Below are 5,394 nucleotides of genomic sequence, written 5' to 3'. Positions count from 1 at the left end.
TACCCCTCCCTCTTCAGCAAGCAGGTAGTCCAGGACCATGCGATGTTGGAGGATCGCAGTGCGCATCTGCTGAGCCTGTTGACCTAAAAGATCTATAGCATTAGCAGTTTTATTCGTAATGATTTCTAAAACTGCTTGCAGTCTAGTTATACGATTCAAATTATAAATTGGTTCTCTTGCCCCTGATATTGGTTCATTAGGGTTCCAGGTGGCAGGTCCATAGAGTTTAATTATTCTCTCAGGAGGCCACTCATTTTCCCCCCACTTTTGTGTTCCACCTATTTTGAAATCAATGGATCGCTTACAACGGGTAATACTCTTATTTCCTAATTTTATTCCTAATTGGGGGCCATCCGCCTCTGGAAGAAGGAAAAATAGAGGTCGGATAATCCCTATGTAACAAATTCCTGACCAGTTCATTGGCAATTGTTTGTAGGCAGTATGTCCGCATATCCAATAGTGGCCTTTTTTGGCCTTCGTACCTTTGGCAAATGGTCCCTCTGCAGTCCTTGGGGTTTGAAAATAAGTCGTATTTTTGTCACCCAAAGGGCTGAAAACTTCGTTTAAATTGTTATTTATCCGTATAGTACAATACCAGGACCCACTGTCATTTTTCCATTCGCAAGTTCAATTATAAAAACTGTTTCCTCGTAGTTTGGCATATTCAGTTTCATTTTTGTCTGACCAGAACCCCTTGAATCCTTTGCTGCATCCTTGTCCATTAAGCCACAACCATATATAGATACCTCCATCTTTTTTAATTAACTTATGTGTAAGTGTCCATTGACACTTACTCTCTCCCACATCAACTCCTCCTTTCTGAGTTCGGTTCAGACAAAATTTACCCTTGTTAGGAAATTGAACTGGCCATTTTTCACTATCTTCCCAGGTAGTATTATTAACATCACTATAGTTACTTACAATTTGTGATGGGGAAAGCGGTACAGAAACCCACGGCCAACTTGACAATCCCAAAGGTCCCCCACAAACCCAGCAATGACTTAAATTGAAAGTTTTACTTATAGTTTTTGCTAACAGAACAAACTCGTTCTCTTCAAAGGGGTCATATAAGCTGGTAGTGTTTTGACCCTTTTTGGCCATCACGAGGCCAACACACAAAATGAGGAGAAAAAGCCAGTTGCCATCGTGAGGTCCGGTATGGCACATTTTTCTGTTTATCCCTGGACCCATTGGGTTGCTGCCAACGGTCGGGTTTGTGTCTTCTTAACAGCAAAAATGGAGGCCAATCCGGTCTTGCCCTCACTTGGACTTACTCTCAGCTTTTCCCTCACTCTATTACTTCCCTTTTCTTTCAGTTTCTTTGTCCAACTATACAAACTGACTTATGTTTTCATGCAAAACCGTCTAAAACCGAAAAAAAAACCTGTGAATGTTACAACTTTTTAACATATATACATACACACAGGGTTCATGTGGACAATTCAAGATCTTTACTACTGTTGATGTCGCTCTGTCTGTTTCAGTAAGTCCAGTTCTATTTTAGCTTTGTTGTATTTGAAGCTTCAAATCTCCAGGTGCTGACTAGATCTTCTAATCTGATTCACCTGTGACTGGTCCTTTCACCCTGGAAATATGAGTCCATCCTCTTTCAGCAGTTCTTACAGCTGTCTCCGTAGTCAACAATACCAGGAATGGTCCTTCCCACCTAGAAGATAAGCTTTCCTCCTTCCAAGTTTTAATCATTACTTTACCAAATGTAGTCAGGGGATAGTTGGTTAAGTAGCATATAGGGGTTTGCTACCACAGGGAAACGAGCCACAGTTCGCTGATTCACAGCCCTTAAATCTTGCACCAATCTGTAAGATCCGTCTGATTTTAAAACTGGTAAAATAGGTGTATTATGTGGAGACATGCAAGGTTCCAATGTGCCTTTACTTAGTAATTCATCTATTATTTGTTTCAACCCCTCTCGACCCTTTAGGGGAATGGGGTATTGTTTTATCCAAATTGGTGTCTCCGGATCAATTAAATTAATTTTAATAGGCTTTATTTCAAGTTTTCCAGTCTCTCCTTTTGTATACCAGACCTTCGGATCTATTTGTTGTCTTTTTCCGTTAATGTATAAATTTTTAGTTCTTTTTCTTGTATTATTATTAATTTTAACTCCGTAATTAAATCTCTTCCCAGAAGGTTATTTTCAGCCTCTGGTAGCAACAGTAAATCCCCTATAACGATACGGTGTTGGGATTCTATTTTTCTACATCCCCGACACTTGGTACTTTAAATGGTTCCTCTTTAGCTCCTATTACTAGAGCAGTTTCTTTTTTCACTTTACATCCCCTCAGAATGTTTTTCACAGGTGATTTTTCGGCACCCACATATACTAAAAGCTCAAACTCCTCTCCCTGGGGACCTAATTTCAATTTTATCAAGGGCTCCTCTGATGTCTTTGTCCCCAGGAAATAGAGCCCCTGACACCCCTATTCTTCTTTAAACATCCTTTCATCCCGCTCTCGCTTTCTACAATTCCGTTGTAAATGTCCCTTCTTTCCACAATAATAGCAGGCTAATGTGTTTTCCCCAATTACTGTCCCTCTCTTTTCACCACCTAACGCTCCAGGTGATTCATTAGAGCGAGATCTCGGAGGCTTCTCCTCTCTCCGCTGAGTTTCTCTGACTGCTGCAACAAGTATTTTTGCCTTCACTCTCTGTTTTTCTTCATCCCTTCTAACATACACCTTCTGTACTTCTCTCAACAGCTCCTGCAGACCCTGATCTTGCCAGTCATCTAACTTTTTTAATTTCTCTCTGGTATCACCCCACGATTTGGCCACGAACTGAGTTTTCAGTAAAGCCTCTCCCACCGGGGAGGTCGGGTCTACCCCCGAACACATTTGTAAAATCTGTTGTTCGCTCTCTGCTTTATTCCCCGGCCGGGCTCCTCCAGCACCGCGCTCAGACCGCAGCGCTCGGCGCAGCCCCCGCGGGGGTGCAGCCGCCGTCGGGCCCCCTCCCTGCGGTGCCGCGGGGGGGCCGGGTCCTGGTGCGGGGTCGTGCCGCGGTCCTAGGGGCCGCCCGCCGCCGCCAACGCCTTCCCAAACCTCTGCCCCACTATTTGTTGTTTGTTTCTGTTTTTCTTGGTTGCTGGTTCTGCTAGTTGATGGAGGGGAAGGAGCGGTAGGCTTTGGTTCCTCATCCTCTGAGCTTCCCTCATGAGGAGGAGAAAGATTTTCTAAAGGCTCCCATTCTTTTTCTTTGAAAGTTTTCTTATTAGTGTTTTTATTCTTTAGTAATAGGATTTTTGATGTTATTCGGGAACCTCTCCACACCTGAGTATAGTTACATTCTTCTTGATTATAGGGTTTTTTATTGCGTACATATGAATTTAATGCCTGACATGTCCAATCGTCCGTAGTTCCAAATTTTGGCCAAAATAAATCATCAGATTTGATAGGTTCTTTGGTCCACTCGACGATGCAATACTGAATCATTTTTTCTTTACTTTTTCCTTTTGTTTCAGGCCAATTATACCAATTTTTTAGCATACAACCCAGGGGACTGTCCTGAGAAATATCGGGCAAATCGCTCCCTCTCTGGGAACCTCTCCGTGGGTTCCCCGAGCCGCGGGATTTACTCCCTTTCTGGCCCATAGTCTTTGCCGGCGTCCTGAGATAAGACTGATCCCGTAAACCCTAGGATAATGCCTATCCTGAAAACCCTTGCCTGAGTCCTTTCAAACCCTTTCTTTCGCTTCGCTTCGCCCCTTCGCCGGCCAGGCCCCTCGCGGGACTCTGGAAACGCGGCTAGAAGGGCTCCGCACTCGCTTCGTGACGCAGTCACGTCTCAGTCACACCGCACTCACTCCTTTCGCTTCGCCCCTTCGCCGGCCAGGCCCCTCGCGGGACTCTGGAAACGCGGCTAGAAGGGCTCCGCACTCGCTTCGTGACGCAGTCACGTCTCAGTCACACCGCACTCACTCCTTTCGCTTCGCCCCTTCGCCGGCCAGGCCCCTCGCGGGACTCTGGAAACGCGGCTAGAAGGGCTCCGCACTCGCTTCGTGACGCAGTCACGTCTCAGTCACACCGCACTCACTCAGGCAGAAAATCACCCCTCCCGCACCAGGCGTCACTCACAGTCCGAGGTCTTCGCCTGGATCCTTCGCGGGGAATCTCCGGGGAGCGTCGTCTGGGGATTTCGCTTTTCTTTTGCTTGTTCTTACTGCCTTCCGTTCGTGATACTGTCGGTCCGAGGAAGTACTGGAGTCCAGGGGCCACCTAAAAGGTGGGGCGAGCCTCCCCTGAAAACCAACGCTCCACGGGTCCCGAAGTATCACGTCGGGGTCACCAAATTGTTATAAATGCCGAGGCAGAGGCGAAAATATCTTTAATAAATTTATTTGCAATAAGAACAAGCAAAAAAAAAAAAACTAGGCACGCCGGGGGGCAGGGCGGGGCTTCCCACTCCGCACCGACGAGCACCGGGTGGTGCTACGTCACTCTCTTTTATAGTCCCTCCTTCACATGCGCAGCAGGGTCCCTCAAACTTTCCCGGGCTTTTTGGTGTTGCTGGGGCTCCTGGCAGGGATTCCTCCAATCAGCAGAGCCCCCTAAACTTTCCCGGGCTTTCTGGTGTTGCTGGGGCTCCTGGCAGGGATTCCTCCAATCATATTTTACTTGCGCAATCCGGTGTTGCTGGGGTCTTCTGATGGGGGTCCCGCCAGTAATTTTCCACCTACTTAGCATCTGTCACTGAGGAAAAAAAACCTCCAAATTCCTTTCAACAATAAAACCATGACAAATCTCCTTCAACTTATGTACATGGCAAATTCTTAACAAAGTCGTCATATTTTAACACGAATCACCACCCTATTCTTCACATGGTTAATTAGTTGAAATGGCTTCTGTTGGAAGGTAAAACAATCAGTTGGAAAGCTAGTTAATGAAACAAATAATTAAAGGGTAGGGAAGTATTTTTTAATGACCATGATGCATTTCATAAAAATATGCTTCTGAAAGTATCTTCCTTGTGATATGGCAAGCCAATGCAAATTCTGCAGATTTTTTTTTTTTTACACATATTAGCACACCTAGAAAAATATTTCAACTGTCGTACTGCAGAGTCCCAAAGAACTGCCAAGCTTTTTCCCCCCATAACAGTTAGCTCTGCCTAATAATTGAGGTGCAAAAATTCTAGATTTAGTCCCAGTTTCACTGAATTTCCTCATGGGATTTATATCTATATTTATATTCTGCTTTCTGTCCTGAATAGTTCAGTTACTTTGTAGTTGTATTGTTTAGGATGAGAAGATAAGCACATCAGCAAAGGAGCAGTACCAAAGGCTGCAATGTAGACAGGATTCATGCAGATATCAAAGCAATTGTGCCACACGTTTTGAAGAATGAAAAATATCTTCCCATCAGCTAGGTTCACGTC

This window comes from Strix uralensis, chromosome 3, assembly GCF_047716275.1.
Source record: "Strix uralensis isolate ZFMK-TIS-50842 chromosome 3, bStrUra1, whole genome shotgun sequence".
NCBI classification, from domain to species: Eukaryota; Metazoa; Chordata; class Aves; order Strigiformes; family Strigidae; genus Strix; species Strix uralensis.
The sequence above is the reverse complement of the archived record's forward strand: the minus strand, read 5'-3'. Positions refer to the sequence as shown.